Source organism: Ctenocephalides felis, unplaced genomic scaffold (genome assembly GCF_003426905.1).
Source record: "Ctenocephalides felis isolate EL2017-DRISC unplaced genomic scaffold, ASM342690v1 CF-g0.4_SCAFFOLD_00845, whole genome shotgun sequence".
In the NCBI taxonomy this organism is placed as follows: Eukaryota; Metazoa; Arthropoda; class Insecta; order Siphonaptera; family Pulicidae; genus Ctenocephalides; species Ctenocephalides felis.
The window spans coordinates 9,529,757-9,551,677 of NW_020536999.1; the positions used below are offsets into that span (position 1 = coordinate 9,529,757).

General features: G+C 28.4%; 1 protein-coding gene and 1 non-coding gene across 2 annotated transcripts in view; both read left to right on the forward strand.

Moving 5' to 3' along the window:
* Positions 1-21,921, forward strand: part of LOC113377503 (protein crumbs-like) — a 58,677-nt gene that overhangs the window by 6,126 nt on the left and 30,630 nt on the right. The gene's annotated exons all lie outside the window — the stretch shown is intronic.
* Trnay-gua lies at positions 21,564-21,655 on the forward strand. Its single transcript is given in 2 exon segments — positions 21,564-21,600; positions 21,620-21,655. It is a non-coding gene; the product is annotated as a tRNA-Tyr (tRNA).

Consider the following 21,921-nt stretch of genomic DNA (forward strand, 5'->3'; position numbering starts at 1 on the left):
CGAATGTTTCTTGAACCATTCAAATCGGTTGATCCGTGCGCCTGAAAACGTGGACGAAAAATTGTATCCGTACATACATACACACACACACATCCATTTTTTTATGAGGTATGCCAGAATGTTTAGGAACTTTCAAAACGTCGAAAAATGTAAAAATTTCAATTTCGATTTTTGGACGATTACAATAACTTTTACCTTACGGTTAAAAAATTGTGGAAATTAAAATAAAAAATTAAAAAACTGCCATTTTTGCATATTTTGCTCTGCATCTTCGAAATGGCTAGACCTGCCTTTGCTAAAGATTAAACACCACTTCTCCCTATTATTACGAATTGAATGTTTTTTGAATCATTCAAATCGGATGCTCCGTTCTCTCGAATCCTCGATTTCTATTTTTTGCACTCTTTGCTCCGTATCTCCGTAACGGCTAGACCTGACTTGACAAAAACTAATCAGCACATCTTCCTATCAATAGGAATCGATTGATTTTTCAATCATTCGAATCGGTTGAGCGGCACTCTCGAAAGCGTCGACGAAAAGAAGACACATATCCAATTTTTCTGAGGTATGTCAAAATGTTCAGAAACCTCTGAAACGTGAAGCTATGAAAAAAAATTGGATTTTGGATTTTTGGCCCATTACTATAATTTGACCTTCAATCAATACAAAGTATGAATTTAATTATTACAAATGTGTGAGGCTTTCCCATGGCTCAGTGATTAGAGCTACGAATTTTGAATTAGAGACTCGTGGTTCGATATTTGCCTCGGGCAGCCTGGTGTCAAGCAGAGACACCTATGTTCATAAATAGCAATATGTTTCCAAGACAAAATAGTTTTTATCCGGTATTAACGAAAAATGTATTAGTGTTATAGAAATAGTAATAATAAATTCATGATAGAGAGATTTCTTCTAAAACTTGTGCTTGCTGTCCAATTTATATCAAAACGTTAGGAATAAGTATAAATATCTTAAAATGGTATTCTCTAAAATTAAACAAAATGCATATGTTATTAGTTTAATTATAAAATTGGCCTCAGTCGATTATTTTGCCGTCAAAACATTTAAATTGGCTTGACCAAAGGCCAGACCGACAAATTTCCAATTTGTAACGATACTTTTTTCCAATTTGTAACGATATTTGCGTAATCTGGTGTAACTGACCGTGCTAAATTCTTATCAGACAAAGTAGGTAATTATTTTTTATCAGCTTTAAATACCGTTCAGTTTTTTCCTGATTAGAGAAAAATCTATATTTGAAAGATAACGCTATCATTGGGACAACTTGGTCTGGTGGTTCTGTAGGTAAAATTTTAATTTTCACATATATGCAACTTGCCTCAAGGCAAAATGCCACATACAGCCAGTTCAATAGTTGTTTTACTATTATAAATTTCTTGCTATGGAATGCCAGACATGGTATAAAATGGAATAGTTACGTGAATTCCTTCGTCCGACATCCATAACCTCACTTTCTAACTGGAACTTTGTAAGAAGAATTATTATGTTGTTACGCATCAATCAATTACGAGTTTCTAACATCAGACAAATTATAAGGAAATTTGTAAGAGAAATACAATACTAATTGTAATTGGAATCACTTGCACGCGGAATCGAATTAGAAGTCTATCGAGCTGAAAATTGCACTTTTGGGAGAAAACACGATTGAATCAATTATAAAGTAATAAGATATATAAGCGGTATCATCTAGTCAATTTTACGACTACAATTTTGTACAGAAAATTTGGTGTTCTGACTATGAGTCTCTTTACTTTGAAATCACCAGAACAAGTTGTCCCATTGATGGTGCTAAATTTCCAATATATATTTTTTCTCTAAAAAAAATGGTTTTGTCACATTTTTTATGTAATGATGTTAAATGTAATATTATATATATATATATATATATATATATATTTATATTTATAATCCAAATGTCCCGCCATTATTATTAGTGGTATCCGCCATTTTTATGTTAATGTTAAAAACTATGTAAAATAAACTCTCTTGCCATGAAGATTGCGAATCAAGCAACATTAAAATAAATTTGTATATTTGAAGGAGCGTTTTATTTTTACCAGTATTTAAAACTGATAAATAATAATTACCTACTTTGTCTGATAATAATTCTGCACGGTCAGTTACACTAAATTACAAAAATATGGACACAAATTGGAAATTTTTTGTTGTGTTATGTCAATTTGTAGATTTTTGCAGAATCAATGATTGGGAGAACACATTTTTAAACATAAACATAATTTTTGTCCATGCAATTTGTTTAATTAACTTTTCGTAGAGTAAGTTATTGTAATCGTCCAAAAATTGAAATTGAAAATTTTTGCATTTTTTCACGTTTTAGAGGTTTCTGAACATTTTGGCATACCTTAGAAAAAATCGATGTGTGTGTATGTTTGGAGACAATTTTTCGTCCACGTTTTTGGGCGCATGGATCAAACTATTTGAAAGATGTGCTAATTAGTTTTTGGCAACAGTAGGTCCAGCCGTTTAGGAGATATGGAGCAAAGAGTGCATTAATTACAAATCGAGTTTTTGAGAGAAAGGAGTATCCGATTTGAATGATCTAAAAAACATTCAATTAGTAATGATAGATGGAAGTGGTGATTAGTTTTTGGCAAACGCAGGTCCAGCCGTTTCGGAGATACTGAGCAAAATGTGCAGAAAATGACAATTTTTGAGAGAAAGAAGGATACGATTTGAATGATTCAACGAACTTTCTGCTTGTTTTGACAAAATAATTGCTATTGGAATAAAAATATTTTTTTTCAATTTCCCAAATTTCTTTAAATATCAAAAATAAATCGAATTTTCATTTTTTTCTAGCTAAAGTTCTAAAGTTCACTAATATACTAAAAAGAAATAACTTTGCAATTCAGTTTATATAATTCTTATAAATATAATACAATGTCCTTCATTTTAAATTGATCAAGTTTTGTATATTTAGTTTCCTTTAACCATATATAGTTACTGTATTTGAGAAAATAATCCTTTATTTTTAATTTAATTATTTCATTATGGTACGGGAAATTCCAGCAATTTGCCTTAAGGCACGATGCTATTCACCACTAGTTTTAGACTCGTCTTATCTTAATTGAACTAAAGATTTATTCAATAGAAAGCAGGAATTATTAGAATTATTAGTTTATGTTTTTTTCGTATTTTTTAAGACATTATTACTTTTATTTATGTTTTATAAAATAAATTTTCTTAAAAGTTTTTTTCTAGTTTTTTAATTTTGATAAATCTTTTAGTCTATTAAATTCAAAAACACACTTAATAGAATTTCCGATTAATAAAAGAAAAGAAAATATGCAGAAAAATTTGGCACAATGTAAAAATATGTTCTCTGAACATATGATTAATTTCAAACACACTTTTAATATAAATCATTATCATTGCTTATGAAAAAAATTGACCTTAGATGATTTCCTTTGAAAATCTGATTAGATATCTAATATTTGACTAATATATTCATCTAATATAATATAATTTTATATTTCTCGACGTTTGAAGTCATTCTGAATCATTTGAGACCAAAATTGGAAAAAAGGTATGTGTTCATGAATTTGAGCCATGATTTAACCATTTTGAAACTTTAAAAGTCATTTTATGATATTCGATAAGAACTCCAGCTGATTCGTTTTGTTCGACGATTGGTCGAACAGCTTCTTTAGAATTAAAAAAATGCCAAATTTTGTGTGAACGTTTTCGCAAAAAATCAGAACCGAATTTGAAAAATCAACGCGAAATCCAAGACAATTTTGTTAAGTATCAAGAATCAAGTTACTCTCAAGAGATCAGAGACATGTAGTCTACAGAATACCGGTCTTTTTTCTATTTTTTTTAATAAATACTCCATTTTGCAAATAAATTGTGTTTCCCATATCGGTTTCCCTCATTAAGAATAATTTGTTTTGTTCCGTATGCAGATTTCTCAACGAATGCACGATTTGTATCTAGCATATCTATCTGCACGCAATTTGCATATTAATCTTCATTTTTTTCCGTTAACGAGAAACCATAATAGGAATATGAATATGAAATATTGATAAATAAAATGAAACGCATGTAGAGATTATAAATAATTAGCTGGGAGCGAGTCGAACTCCTACAGAAAACTAGCTGTAAGTGGAATTCTGTCTTAAGGCAATTAAGGCATCGTGCCTTAAGGCAAATTGCTGGAACTTCCCGTACCAAAAATTATTTTTTTTTTTAAAAACGATTAACATTTTTGAAAAAAAAAATTACTTTGAAAAAATAAGATTTTTGAGAAACTATAATTTGGAAAAAAAATTATTTTTTTTTAAAAAAAATTTTTTTTTAAAAAAATTTTTTTTTAATTTTTTTTTTGTTTTTTTTTTTGAAAAAAAAATTTTTCTTTATTTTCACATATTGTGGAAGATCTGAACTTTTTTTCAAAGCAATCGTACTGCTTTAACTGCATAGAGACAAAATATAAAGCGCGTAAGCGCCGCGTCGCTGTCTAACGGGTAAACATTGGTACGGAACCCATAGGAATGTAAACAAAATTCATACTTATTGTTAAAATCTCTATAAAATATCTGATAATTTGATGTGCATATGTCTAATGATCATTTTTGACCGCCAAATGGCTCATTTTTTTACTTTTGCCTCCATATCTCCGAAACCGCTAGACCTACCTTTATGAAAATTTTATCGATTCTTCATCTTGTCAATACAAGTAAAACGTTTTTTGAATTATTCAAATCGGACGCTCCGTTCTCTTAAAAACTGAGTTACCGTTTTCGGCACTTTTTGCCCCGTATCTTCGGAACGGCTAGACCTGCCTCTGCCAAAAACTAATCAGCACGTCTCCTTATCAATACGAATCGAATGTTTTTTGAATTATTCAAATCGGTTGATCCGTGTTCCCGAAATCGTCGACGAAAATTTGTATCCGCACATACATACACACACGTACATACATACACACACACATACACACACACATACACACACACATACACACACACACACACACACACACATACATCCATTTTTTCTAAGGTATGCCAAAATGTTCAGAAACCTTTGAAACGTAAAGATATATAAAAATTTTCATTTTCGATTTTTTTGCGATTACTATAACTTGCCCTACGGGAAGTTAATAATAGAACACCCAGTCCTTATCTTTTGAGTACATGATCGGTTCAGGCTTTGGAGGAAAATATTTGCATCTAATTTAATCGAAATTAAAATATCTTTGAATAACAAGTTTTTCTATTTTCGATCCGAGCTCATTGAAAATAAATTGATAATTGAATTCATTATCGCAATGTATGGAATTCCTCAAAAACAAAACGTGGATGCGTCACATTTAAAATTATGCCAGTTATAATATTTATAGAATGGCATTTATGTTATTTCATTGTCTAAAAATATCAGACGCACACTGATTATACACAATTGACATTTTTGTTGAAATTATTTAAATAAATTGTCTTTGACAATGATATCTGGATGAATAATTGGAATACATAAATATTTTATGAGAGTTTAAAAATTTCATTATGAATTATGGGTTTTTAGATATGAGAATAATGATGAGAACTTTTTTGAGAATTTACTTCCCGAAGGAGAAGCCAGAAAATCCGACTTGATAAGTTAGTAATGGGCCAAAAATCGAAAATGAAAATTTTTGCATATCTTCACGTTTCAGAAGTTTCTGAACATTTTGGCCAGAAAATCCGACTTGATAATTAACTTTCTGTAGAGTAACTTATAGTAATGGGCCAAAAATCGAAAATGAAAATTTTTGCATATCTTCACGTTTCAGAAGTTTCTGAACATTTTGGCCAGAAAATCCGACTTGATAATTAACTTTCTGTAGAGTAACTTATAGTAATGGGCCAAAAATCGAAAATGAAAATTTTAGCATTTCTTCACGTTTCAGAGGTTTCTGAACATTGTGGCATACCTCAGAAAAAAATGATGTGTGTGTGTATGTATGTATGGATACAATTTTTCGTCCACGTTTTCAGACGCACGGATCAACCGATTTGAATGGTTCAAAAAACATTCGATTCCTATTGATAGGGAGATGTGCTGATTAGTTTTTGGCAAGGGCAGGTCCAGCCGTTTCGGAGGTACGGAGCAAAGAGTGCAGAAAATACAAATCGAGTTTGTGAGAGAACGGAGTATCCGATTTGAATGATTTAAAAAACATTTTACTTGTATTGACGAAATGAAGATTTGATGATTTTTGTTAAGGCGGGTTTAGCGGTTTCGGAGATACAGAGGAAAAAGTAAACACAAGTTGATATTTGGTGGTCAAAAATGATTATTAGACATATGCACATCAAATTATCAGATATTTGATAAAATTTTCAAAAATGAGTACTAATTTTGTTGGGTTCCGTACCAAGATTGTTAATTTTTGAAGTTTACTGTTCAAAGGTTTACGGTTCAAGCAATTTGCAAAATTTTCAGATTTTGTTTTAATTTTCAAAAATATTCAAAGTTTTATACTTCAAATATGAATTTTAAGTTTACAATTCAGTTTGAAAATGTATATATTTCAAATGCGTTTTCTTTATATATCCTTAGATGAATTCATTCGGCATCTCTTGCTAATGTAAACATTCTCAAGTGCTTTGAGCGATAAGATCGTCACTGTATATTTTATGATATACTGTATATAATTATCTACTAGAAAATGTTTAAAACAATGGTTATTATAATAATTTTTGATTACTGATTTTTTTCTTCGAATATTTAATTCTGGTACTTGCCTTAAGGCTAAATGCTACTTTCAATTAGTTTATTTTTTTAACCTATTGATTGATAGGTGGAATGTCTACTGTTAAGACTACTAGTAAGTGATAGTATATTGTCTATAATATAGTTTTATTTTATAATTTCACAAAATATTCCCATCGTACTTCTATCATGGTAAGTGATACATATAATTATGATGGCAATTTGAAAATTCTAAAACTGGGGAATGGAGTGAAAAAATAAAAATTCGCACAACATAGTCAACAATGCCATCCGTTATATACGAAAACGGATGACGGCGGTCATTAAAGTCGTTAAGACAACGGACGATGCATAAAACTTTTAAGTCAAGAGAAGAACTCGCTTTTCTACATATAATAATAATAGTAATAGTAACTGAAATTTCGGAATTCCGAAATTAACTAAAAATCGTAAGTCTAACAAGGATTTGGAATTTTTATATATATAGGGTATCCCAGAACTCAACGTCAAGTTGAAACGGTGTCATTGTACTGATAAAGAAAAAGTTGATCACGAAATCCATTTTTGTACGAAAACCAAATATGGATTTAAATTGTAGGCCTAACAAGGACTTGAAATTTCAATATATTCAGAATGTCCCAGAACTCAACGTCAAGACGTAACTGGGTGATTGCACAGATCAAGAAAAAAATTTATCACCAAAGCAACATATGGAATCAAATCGTACGCCTAAAAAGGACTTGAAATTTCAATATATACATGGTGTCCCAGAACTTCTGATCAAGAAAAAAATTGATCACGAAATCCATTTTTGCACGAAAGCAAAATATAGATTCAAATCGTAGGCCTAACAAATACTTGAAATTTCTATATGTGCAAGGTGTCCCAGAACTCAACGTCAAGTCGAAACGGGGTGATTGTACTGATCAAGGAAATTATAGAAAAAAAACTAGTGGTACATGGCATTGTGCCACCAGGAAAATTACTGGAACTTCCCGTATCGTAATTCAAAATTTTTACAAGCTCTGAAAAAAAGAATTAGATTTTTTTGAGAGTTTTGATTTTTTTCTAACATCTTTGAAAAAAATTAATATTGAAATTTATAAAAATTGCCGTTTTTGAAAATTATGATTTGTTTTTGAAAATTTAAAATTTCAATTTTCAATTCAAATTTTTTGAAAATCCTGATATTTTTTGAAAATTTAGAGTTTCTTTGAAAACTAGAATTTTTTTTTATTTTATTTAAATCGTGAATACGATAAAAAATATCTACTTTTCGACCGTCAAATGACATTTTTCTCAACTTTTTTTGCTGGATCTCCGAAATCGCTGGACCTGCCTTTGCAAAAATTTAATCGTTCTTTGAATTATTCACATTGGATGCTCCGTTCTCTGATAATCTTAATTTTCATTTTCTGCACTCTTTGCTCCATATCTCCGAAATGACTGGACTTGCCTTTGCCAAAAACTAATCAGCACATCTCCCTATCCATAGGAATCGAATAGTTTTTAAATTATTCAAATCGGTTGATCTGTGTACTCGAAATCGTCGATGGAAAAATGTATCCGCACAACATACATACACAGACACACTCACATCCATTTTTTCTAAGGTATGCGAAAATGTTCAGAAACCTCTGAAACGTAAAGATATGCAAAAAAATTCATTTTCGATTTTTCGACGATTACTACAACTTAACCTACGGGAAGTTAAAAATTATTCTAAGTAGTTTAAAAATTAGTACCAGATTAAATACGCGAACTCTTAAGGAAACTTGTAAAAATAAGACAGTCTTTTAAAGTCGAACACTTGCGAAAATTTTTATTGTATAGTTTATCAATTAGTCTTATGACACTCACAACTAGTTTTAGTACATTTTATATATGCTCTATTTTCCTTCTAGCTGTTCTTCATACATAGTTCATTAAGTTACTGGCAGTACTCGTTTTTGTTACCAAGAACTTGCCTACTTGCAAGTAGAAGAAGTTTTAAGAGTCAAAAGCTAATGCCTATGCCCTCTTTATTACCACTATTGTGCTCCTTATACAATATTTGTATTACACAAAACCGGATCAGTTTACAATGCAATAGGAATAGACTGAGCTCTGGGGAACGGATTACTTAAAAAATTGAGTAGAAATAATCAGACACAAATCATAAAAAATAACTAGCTGTAAGTGGAATTCTGTCTTGAGGCAATTATGGCATCGTGCCTTAAGGCAAATTGCTGGAACTTCCCGTACCGTAATGAAATGTTCGTGGAATACTGAATGTTTTCAAATAGATTATTATAAATATTGTAACATTGTCTAATATTTATAAGAATTATATAAACTGAATTGCAGAGTTGAAATTATTTGTAAAGTATATTAGTACTATAGTCAGAATTAAAAATAAAATCTGAAATATTTTCGATATACAAAAAAAAAAAAAAAAAAAATGGAACAAAATTTTTTTTTGCAAAATCAATTATTTCGTTAAGACAAGCAGAAAGTTCTTTGAATCATTTAAATCGGACGCTTAGTTCTCTCAAAAATTGCCATTTTTTACATATTTACCTCCGTATCTTCAAAATGGCTGGGCCTGCCTTTGCCAAAAACTAATAAACACTTCTCCCAATCATTACTAATTGAATGTTTTTTAGATCATTCAAATCGGATGCTCCGTTCTCTCAAAAATTCGATTTCTATTTTCTGCACTCTTTGCTCCTTATCTCCGAAACGGCTGGACCTGCCTTTGCCAAAAACTAATCAGCTCTTTTCCCTATCAATAGGAATCGAATGTTTTTTGAACCATTCAAATCGGTTAATCCGTACGCCCGAAAACGTGGGCGAAAATTTGTATCCATACATACATACACACTCACACACACACACACACACACACACACATCCATTTTTTCTGAGGTATGCCAAAATGTTCAGAAACCTTCAAAACGTCGAGAAATGTAAAAATTTTCAATTCCGATTTTCGGCCCATTACAATAACTTACCCTACGGGAAGTTAAAAAAAGAAAAAAATAATAAATAAAAAATTTATATATATATTTTTTTAAATCATAGATTTATCAACGTCCAGTAGAAGTTACCTTTCTTCAGAAAATCCGATTTCAAATTTGCAGTATCATAGTGAAAAAATTTAGTTTTTCATTTATTTCCGAGTAGTTTGTTCACCGGGTCTCTACTGGATCATTGTGTGTATCGGAGACAACAAATGTACTTTATAGTTCTACTCGATCTTTTCTTATTTTCTTGGTTTCCTATCTGCTTCAGAGTCGACTTAACCGTTATTCCTTCACAATGGTATAGTTCACATAAATAAAAGTCAATTCTAGATGTCTGTCTATTTATCCGACTGTCTGTTCATTTAACGATACTCTACAACTACATCGAAGTTGAGTTGGAAATCTAGAAAATACCTAGATGTAAGTGGCATTTTTCCTCAGAACAAATTGACATAGGATTTAAATAATAAGATATCAATATATGTTACAAAATATTTCATTCGTATCTTATATATTTTTTTATGTTAAAAAATGGAAGTAAAGAAAAACCCATCAGAAACTCAAAGGGTGTAAATATAAGCCATTCTCGTTCTAGTGGATACAATTTTGCACAAATTGTTTCAATTACATTCTAGAATTTTCTTACTGTGATTAATTGCAGAATGTATTCCAGTTGAATGGAAATTATTGTACGAGATAAATATTAAATTATAACTTTCTAATATGAGTCAATAAATTCTAAGAATGGATTCGAATGTTCTTTGAACTTTTCGTCATTAATTCCCAATAAATATACGAATTGGTAATTTTTAAGAATTCATCAATGTCATCAGATAATTTTTCATCAAAATATTTATAGTAGAGCTAATTATGGTAATGGGCCGAAAATCGAAAATGAATTTTTTTCATGTTTCAGAGGTTTCTGAACATTTTGGCATACCTCAGAAAAAATGGATGTGTGTGTGTACGTGTGAAGACAAACATTTTGAAATGATTTTTTTTCCCGAAAGCAATTATTTTGTAAAAACAAGCAGAAAGTTATTTGAATCATTCAAATCGGATGCTTATTCCTCTCAAAAACTGCCTTTTTTCGTCGACGATTTGGGGCGTATGGATGAACCGATTTAAAAAATTCAAAAAGCAATCGATTCCTATTGATGGGGAGATGTGCTGATTAGTTTTTGGCAAAGACAGGTCCAGCCGTTACGGAAGTACGGAGCAAAGAGTGCAGAAAATAGAAACAGAGTTTTTGAGAGAACGGAATATCCGATTTGAATGATCTAAAAAACGTTTAATTTGTAATGATAAGGAGAACAGGTGATTAGTTTTTGGCAAAGGTAGGTCCAGCCGTTTTGGAGATACCGAGCTAAACGTGCAAAAAATGGTAATTTAAGAAAGATTTAAGCATCCGATTTGAATAATTCAAAAAACTTTTTGCTTGCTTTGACAAAATAATTGTTTTTGAAAAAAAAAATTGTCATTTCAATTTTTTTTTCTTTTAATTTTTTTTTGTATATCGAAAATAATTCAGATTTCAATTTGAATTCAGGCTAAAGTTCTAAAGCTCACTTACATACTTTAAATATATGATTTTAACTTTATAATTCAGTTTATATAAATCTTATAAATATTAGGCAATGTTACAGTATTTATAATAATTGATTTGAAAACATTTAATATTCCTCGAACATTTCATTACGGTACCGGAAGTTCCAGCAATTTTCCATACACCACTAGTCTAGAACAACTCTTCTTCTCCAATTAGAAGTCCCATTTCCATCCTATTACTTCTTTTACCAGAAATTTTGCATCTTCATTTACCACGATGCCATACACCACTAGTTCTATTTTAAATTTGGGTAATGAATGAACTTTTGGATAATAGATTGATTTATTAGTTTATTTAGGGATTTCTAAGGTATCATTGTCGAAATTATAAGGAAGTTCAATACGGTACCACCAATTATCGACATATTGGTACTGTAAGAATTGTTGCTAATTATTTGACATTGTTTTTCCAATTAGCACCTTAAATGTTAATGAAATTCTGTTTATTTGAAGATCGCACGTGGAAAATTTTCACACTGATTCATCGGATCAGAATTTGCAGAATTTAAAAAATATTAAAAAATAAATCAAGCTTGATCGAGAAGGAATTTGTAAATTGATTGAATAACTTGTAAGTGTAAGTGACAAAATGCCAATTTAAGTTTATATTTCTTAATTATTAATTAGATGGTTGGCTTAATTGTCGATATGTAGAACAAAAATAGAAAATGCTATTATTATTGTATCAAAAGTGGACCGTTTATTGCTCTATTTCTCATGGTTGTAAATTAAAGAGCAATGCTTTCCAAATAAAATAAATACACCGATAAGGTAAACATATAATAATTCCTGAAGGAAAAGAAAATATGTGGACTTAATTTTATTTAGATTTTTTTTAGAACAATTTAGAACAAATTGGTTCATATTGATTTATAAATAAATAGAAAAAAATAAAATTTTAATAACGTAGATTAAAAATAATGATAAGTAAAGACGAAACATAGATACATTTAAATTTAAAATTTTATAATTTAAACGGTGAATATTTTAGCAATACGTTTTTTTCGTAGCATAAGGCAATAAAAAAGATAAATATTTTTGGAGTTTTTTTATTATTTCATAAGTTTCCTAATTTAGACAAATAAATGAAATTCACATACTAAATACTAAATGTGCCAAAAACATAAATACTATAAATGAATATACATTTAATATAATGTATATTAAATGTTGGTTTGATACTTCTGAAAGGAATTAAACAAATGATACATTATACGTACTGATAAAAAAATTTAGAAAAAAATAGTTTTTATTCTTTTTTTTTGAGATTCTATTACTTTATTGGCTAAATTATAATGATTTAATAAATTAGAAATAATAGGTTGTCAAATATCTCCCTTCCGTCTTTTTGTATTATAAACCAAGAGCAAAAAAGCGGAAGGGAGATATTTGACAACCTAATATTATTAGTAAAATCTACATAAAATTATGTTATTATTTTTGACTTTAAATATTGCGTTTAATTTTTTTGATAATTGGTATAATAAATTTTTTGGTGCATATTTACAGTACAATAAAAACAGTTTATATTCAGCAAAATAATAATGAGTCATATTTATATATAATTTTTTATTCCAATAATAATTTTTGTAATCAAGGTAATAAAATATATTTAATAGAATATTTATTTTGTATATAATGAGTGACTATTATATAAAGATGCAGAAATATTTTTATCGCTCTTGAATCACTATTAAATTTTTGTGAATTCATAATAATTGAATTGTAATTATATTTGATTTTTTTATTACCAATTAAAAAAAAATTAAGATATACAATAATAAAAGGTGAACCACTGGGTTTTCCTTTTAAAACTGTTATTTGTCAAACTAATTACTCAATGTCTTTCTATTTAGGCAGATTGCAAATTATAAATAAATAAAAAAAAATTAAAAAAAATAGTCGTTTGATGTCTTATAAGTTTCTTACAAAATCCTAATCAGTTTTTTAAATTTTTTTAAAACTTTCGAAAGATATAAATTGAAAGTTTTTGGCAAAAGTCGAACTAGCCATTTATTCGTAATAAAATGTAAAGAATTATTTCGTTACGTAACCAGTTAGCTCCTTAATGTATAAGCCCTGGTTAGTTTTTAGGAAAGGTAGATCCAGCCGTTTCGGATACGGAGCTAAATGTACAAAAAATAACAGTTTTTGACTGAACTAAGCATCCGATTTGAGTGCTTGGAAAAAAAATTCTTTTTGTTTCTTTTTTTTTTCAAAACAAATTTAAATATCGAAAATAATTTGGATTTCAATTTTAACTTAGCAATCCCATTGATTAAATTTTGTTTATTTACTTTTCATGTAAAAATATATGAACGTCGTCATTCAATTCATAAGCTTTTATATTTCGTCTATAAAATGCGAATTGTGAATGTTACAGTATTCATAATAATCTATTTGAAAGCATTTAATATTCCTAAAATATTTCAGTACGGTACGGGAAGGTCCAGCAATTTGCCTTAAGGCACGATGCCATACACCACTAGTTTATTTAAATAATTATCATTTTTATAAAAATATCATGGTGCTCTTCTCTTTCTTCTAGAAAAATTCCAGAACAAAAATTCTTCTTTTACCAGAAATTTTGCATCTATCATTTAATGCTTTAAAACTGTAAATCTTACAGTTAACCATACATTTTTCCATATTTTTTTCCAATTTTTTTCTGATCTTGGTTCAGTTTTTTTTATTTATGATTTATTGGCTTTATAAACTAGTACATTAGCCATATACTAAATTACATGATATCTTGGTTCAGTTATTCGCAGTATTTTTTCCCCTTGTCGACAGGAATCCAAGGAGTTGCGTATTATTATAGAGAATAAAAACCTGACGAAGCCGCTGCTCTCTCGGCCGGAACGTTTGTAAGAAATCTATTTCCGTTTTGTTTCTCATCAGAGAGGTCGCTCGGTCGGTCGATGGTAATTATACAAGTGTAATTTGTCAGGGAGATTAAGAATAAAGGAGGTTTTTAATAAATAGAAAAGGATAAAACACATTTCTACATTGATTGTATTAGAATTTCAAAAGACATTATATGATGTGAAAAATATTTTTATTGCCATATACTCACTATCACTATCAGTATTCAATATCAATCAATCAATAATCTTATGAAACAAAATAGAGAGTAAAATGATAAATGGTGAGTGATTAAACAAAAATATATTATTCAAAACATAAAAGAAAATTAGTAAAATTAAACAATAAAATGGATAGACGACAATCATGGGGGTTAAAGACAACAAATAACTTTATTAATAATTTAATTTAATTTGGTTTTGCTTAATTCGGGTTTAATTAAAAACCAATATTTAACAATTCAATGATAATTTTATTAAACATTAATATTTTAATTATGTATAAAACACACTTTTTTATTTATGTATAAAATAATCGCTCCACGTACTTTGAATGTTTAATTTTTTTAACTTTTCGTAGGATAGTTATAGTAATGGGCCGAAAATTGAAAATGAAATTTTTTGCCTTTCTCGACGTTTTGAAGGTTTCTGAACATTTAGGCATACCTCAGAAAAAATGGATGTGTGTGTATGCTGTGTGTCCGCATTTTTTTGGCATATATAGGCGTACATTTGGTTCTCACTCCATTTATTCAAATTAATCTGGTTATCTTGTCTTATAATTTACAAAAATCTAGAATTAAACCCAAGGGTAAATTTACGTGCTACAGTTAGTAGCGCACCTATGGAGGGCGGAAACAATTAAAACTAGTGGGGCGCATGGCATCGTGCCTTAAGGCAATTTGCTGGAACTTTCCGTACCAAAAATTATTTCTTTTTATAAAAGATTAACATTTTTGAAAAAAATTACTCCGAAGAAACTATAAATTTTTGACAAACATTTTTTTTGAAAAATAAAGACTTTTTGAAGACAAATTTATTTTGAAATATTTTGGAAATTCTGAACTTTTTTTCAAAGCAATCGTACTGCTTTAACTGCATGAAGACGAAATATCGAAGCGCGTAAGCGACTAACGAATAAACATTGGTATGGAACCCATAGGAATGTAAACAAAATTTATACTTATTGTTAAAATCTCTATAAAATATTTGATTTGATGTGCATATGTCTCATGATCATTTTTGACCGCCAAATGGCATTTTTTTTTTACTTGATCTCCGAAACCGCTAGATCTGCCTTCATGAAAATTTGATCAGTTCTTCATCTTGTTAATACAAGTAAAATGTTTTTTTGAATTATTCAAATCGGACGCTCCGGTCCCCTAAAAACTGAGTTACCGTTTTTGGCACTTTTTGCCCCGTATCTTCGGAACGGCTAAACCTGCCTTTGCTAAAAACTAATCAGCACGTCTTCTTATCAATACGAATCGAATGTTTTTTGAATTATTTAAATCGCTTCATCCATGTTCCCGAAATCGTCGACGAAAATTTGTATCCGCACACACACATACACGCACATACACACACACACACATACATTTTTTCTAAGGTATGCCAAAATGTTAAGAAGGTATTGAAACGTAAAGATATATAACAATTTTCATTTTCGATATTTTTGTGATTAATATAACTTGCCCTACGGGAGGTTAATTAAAGCAATAACAAAGCAACCGTATTTGAGATCTAGTCTTGAGAGAGTATTCGTCTGTTTGTGAAATTCATCCACTTTCGTATCCGCATTTCAGCTCATCGTTTTATTTCTACTAACCAGTTAGCTAGTTTATGAAAATCGTTTAATTTAATGTTTTTTTTTTTTTGATTTCTCTCCTCCTGAGTAGAGATGCTTTTTGATTCTTTTGTTTTGAAAAGAAATGACTCACACGACCTGTTATCTTATGCATGCAAATCGACGACACCGACAGGCACAGTTAGATCTCTTCATAGAAATATACAAATACATAGTCTTATAATATATTTATTATATATATATATATATATATATATATATATTTTGTAGAGTTTCGAACAAGAATCCAAAAATAATACAAAATAAAAAACAAGAAAAGTTAATATATTGTCAATATATTGGAAAAGTCAATATATTGGACAAACCTCCCAATATGTACACAAGAGAATGAGACAACATGAACTAAGTGTGGTCCACCATAAACAAAAAAATTTCAAAAGTACCCTAGTACAACACTCTATAGAAAACGCCCATTCATTTAATTTCACTCCAAAGATTTTATATCACGAAAGTTGCATCTTTAGAAGGTTATTCGCGGAGAGTTGTCTCATCCTCATAAATGTTTCTAACAGTGTCAACATTAGATCAGATCACAACCTATTACATGATTCATATTTAAATTTTTTACACTTTTTGACAAACAATTAATATCGACTTCCTTTTAAGATCAACAATTTAAGTATTCACACCCTGACATATAAAAACACACACATACAATCTCACATCTCTCGTTCAAGTGTTTACACGTGTTACAAAAGGCACACCAGTTTCATTTAGTTAATTTTCGAAAACCAATCGAACAACATCCAGAGAACAATATTATTTGTGTTTTCAAATAATAATTTTAAAAAAGACAAATTTTTTAGTAATTTTGATTTACAAAATCTAATTATTCGGCGGAAAATTAACTCACAAAATCATTTTTGTTAAAAAGCTTGTTTAGTGAAAAAGTGCTAACAAATATTCAAACATACAGGTAATTAATTCAACTTTGTCATTAACCTTTTCTTAAAAAATTTCCATAACTTTCAAAAAAATTTTCTATTATGTTTAATATCCTGTTCTGATAATCCACTCATTTATTTTTATCATTTTTATTTTGAACATATTATCATATTTCTGTACATTATTATATTTTTTACAATTTAATTCATTATTTAAGAAAAATCTATTTTCTTTTCCTAAACATATTGTTTGCTAAAATCTCATCAAGATCATGTTTCTTGACAGATGTCCTGAAGATGGAACGTACCTAGTTCCGAAACGTCGACAATAAACAAATAATTAAATAAAGAAATTGTTTTTTTAAAAACTTTTCTTGTTTTTTATTTTGTATTATTTTTGGATTCTTGTTCGAAACTCTACAAAATATACACAAATCCAAGACTCTACCATTCAATATATATATATATATATATATATATATATATATATATATATATATATATATATATATACATATTTATAAATGCCTGTGCATGCATACATAACATGCGTATAATTCTTTGAAACTAGCCATTCATGTTTTCATGATATGAAAAGTTATTGCTATTTTAATAATTAAATCAAATATGTTTAATATTTTTATTTTTTAAACTCTTTGGCAGTCAGAAATTCATATGAACTTTCTATGATTATTTATAGGACAAATATCTAATAATAAGAATAATTCTAATGCGTTCTTAAAAGTAATAGGCACCAGCAAAAATCATGTTATTTTCAGGTTTTTATTTTTAATTAGGATATTTTTATCACAAAACATTTATTAGGATCACAATCAAAAATAATAACACAATTTCCCCAAAATTTCAAGACTTTTTGTTGAACTATGACTTTAAAATTTTCAAAATCGGTCTACTTTGAGAGGTAGGCTCTTCTTTAAAAAAGAGGTACTAAAGTGTATTGGCAAGTTTCATCAAAAGTTGGCCAATTTAATCAAAATTGTAAAATCGTAAAATACTTCATTGTTTAATAATCAAAAATTTTGAGTAAAAAAAATATAAAGCTAAAAATGACATGATATTTGATGATGCATTTTAGTCACATTCAATTCAAATGTGTTAGTCGTTATGTGTTATTTTCGGGTTTTTATTTTTACTAGGATTTTTTCATTATAGAATTATCAAATATTTTACTGTTTCACAACCCTGATTAAATGCGCCAATTTTTGATGAAATTAGCTAGCACACTTCAGTACATTTTTTTTTTAAAGAAAGGCCTCTCAAATCGACTCATTTTTTAAATTTTATATTCATAGTTCATCAAAAAGTCATAGATCTTGAAAATTTGAGGCAATTGTATCATTATTTTTTATTGTGGTCCTGGAAATGTTATTAACGGTTACGTTTCTAATATTTAAATAACCAAAATTTATAAAAATTAACCAAAATAAACAAAAAATGGTTACAATTATATCAAAGTTCTAGATTGCACTTAAAAGCTCATAATTTCCAAACAATGTGAGGAGCGCTCATGAATCACGTGATCGATTTTTTTAATGATTTTTGGACCTTATCTCCCCCTGATAATCAAAATTACCCATCTCCCCCCAACAAACGTTACATGCATTTTTAGATACCAGAAAAATTGAATTTTTTTTTTGAAATTTTATTTGAAAATGTTTGAATTTTTTTTATAAAAGGCAAAGGCAGGTCAGGCAAAAAATAAATACACGTGATATTTTACCATACCCCTTCGTCCCCCACGTAATATTTTGTGATTTTTTGACAAACCTCCCCTTCCCCTAAAAACCTCACGTGATCAATGGATGCCCCCTGAGATATTTTTTTTCTACTTTTTTTCACTATAGTTACCCAGTTTCGGCTTGATGTTGAGTTCTGGGACACCCTGCATAACATAACTGTTATAGTTTTAAAAATAATTAAAGTTATTTTCAAAGTTCTTTCTGCGTTTACTTATTTCGAAACTAGGTTTAATTAAATTGATTATTATTAATACTTTCAGTTTATACATACTACTGATTTTTATTATTAAGTCAGTTTCCATAAATAATATTTATAATCGCGATTTCAATCTAAAAACTTCCAATGCCATCGATAATATAAATTTTATTATCGATATCGAATTAGAATTTGCGACGTTCGAATTATGTGGCGATATCAGATTTGAAAATATTTTTAATTTGAAATCTGAAAACAAAAAATTATTCGCGCTTTCGAATAACATTAATGGAATTATTTTTCTGAAATTGGCAATCAATTTTTTTGTATATCAAATGAAAATAGGAAAATAATACTGAAGTATTTAAATTTAATTAAATTAAATATTTTTAAGTTTTAATTTAATTAAATATTTATTTAATAGCTGGGAGTCTGAAAACAACGTTATTTCGAAATAACTCGCGCTTCTAAAAAACATAAATGGAATTATTTTTTTGAAATTGAATTTTAATATTTTATTTTACACATAGAATAAAAAAAGTTAAGAAAAATTAATAATTAGGTGTACCACAATTATTTTAAAAAAAATCAATTTTTCGTGTTATTCACTTTTAAATAATATTAATATTTTTTTTATTATCTCACTTTATTTCAGCAATCAGAAATACAAAAATAATTTCTATGAGCTAAACTATAGTAATAAGTATGATATTATATAAGATAATCCAGTGATATATCTTACTTAGTTTACATAAAATAATATTAATATGTTTTTGGAAAGATCAGAATAATAATACTCATTTATTTATAATAATTCAGTCAATGGAAAATAAGTCAAATTTAATTAGTTAAGAAATGTATCATTTAAAATCATCATATTACATCTTTACGGTGATTTTTTCTATTTCTACGACTTGCCTAAAGGCCACTAAATACCCTGATTTCTCTTTTCATTTTAATATTTAAAACTATCTAATGTTGTAATCCACTCAGAACAATAAAACCTATGTAGATAATTAAAATAATCACTTAATTGCAACACTTGTTGAAATTTTAGATAAATTTCAACTTTACGGTTCCGCTGGATAACCTGAATTTCACTCGAGTAAGAATTATTTAAAATAATATTCTATGAATGAAAGATAAAAAATAAATATTACGCCAATGACTTTGATGTTTTTCAGATTATTGTTTAATTTGACTCGAACGAATCGAAAATTGTTATTGCTGATAATAAATTAAAGTTATTAATAAAGTAAAGATAGGATAATAATGAAAACAGTTTTTACCTGGAATGACTGCATCAATAAAAAATTCATCGATATTACAGAAATTGTAATAATAAATAAATTGCATAAAGTTTGGAGAACATTTTAGGTTGCCATCTCTATGGTCACGTCATTAAAAGAAGTTAATATAAAGTTTTGTTGAATGGATTAATGCATCAAAAATATATATTACCCAACTAAAATTGTATTAAATCTTTATCATTTATACAAGTATATTTTACCAAATCGTTTTTTGATTCTAAAATAATCATCTAAAATAAATTCCGTCATTGCTCATTTATTTTATCGTCGTACATTTTCGGCCTTCGGTGTGATTTTCATTTTGTGTTTTTGTCCCGGCGGAAGGCCATTGAAGAAGATGCGACTAGAATATTTAATAAAGAACAATTTAATTTCAATGTTTCTCGACTTCCTGCAGAATCTATGTGAAATTGACAGTCAAGTACCAGAAATATGAAAATAGATTGATATGAAGTGAAAGAAATTTCGTAATAAGTTAAAAAAAATAATTTAAATCTGTTACTTTATTGATTAAGGCGACACTCATATCGAGCCTTAATGTGCTACTTACAGCTAGAGTTTAAGGATGTATTTTAGTCTAAAAATTTTAAGAAATAGTTTCTTGGATATTTGCAACATTTAGGGCGCAGCCATTAATCACGTGATCGATTTTTATATTATTTTTTAAGAATTTGCGGACCCCCTTCGTCTTGGTGATGAATGGTGATATTCAAAATTACTCCCCTTTCCTCTCCAAGCATTACGTGTACTTTTAGTTACGAGAAAAAATTGTAAAATTTTTGTTTTTTTTTTAATCAGGTAAAAATAAATACACATGATATATTACTATACCTCTCCTTTCCACACGTGATATTTTGTGATTTTTTGTTATGAATTGAAGCAAGAAGAGTTTAGAAGATCAAATAAGAACTATAGTAGAAATAGTAAGAAATGTTTAGAAGATGAAATAAGAAGATAGTAAAAGAATGAGAAAGAAGAATGAAGATGAGTTAAGAAGTATAGAAAAATAGGATTATATGAAAAAGATAGTATGAAATTGAAGATTGTATAGGACATATGATTGTATAGAATAATGTAGGTGGCTAAATGCTCAAGTAAGCGAAGCCAATAAAATAGAAAAAAAATATATGAAATTCATATCTGTACACTAGAGAATATAAAACACTACAGCAAAAAACAAATTACATAAGAAAATTATAAAATTATATATATATATATATATATATATATATATAATTTATTTAATCACTTTAAAATTAATTTGTTACTAATTTTATATTGTTTTATAAATCTAGTAGTATTTGTTCGTAATTTACGGCATGAATCATCAACCTTCGATAGCTCAGTTGGTAGAGCGGTGGACTGTAGAACGTAAACAAATGCCGAAATCCATAGGTCGCTGGTTCAAATCCGGCTCGAAGGATTATTTTTTTTTATTTCCAAAAACTATCTAAACTAAATTAAAATTTAATAATTAAATGGTTTATTTATATATTAATTATAATTTGTTGAATTTTACCCTTATCTGCTTGTAATAACGATATTGGAGATAAAAGAAAATTCTGTTTTGTGATATAAATTTTAGACAAAAAACTTGCAAGTTTATAGCAAAACTGTTGTATATAAACAAAAATCAAGAGATGCAGTCTTATATACATAATACAAAATACATAGTAAAATTTTTGAATC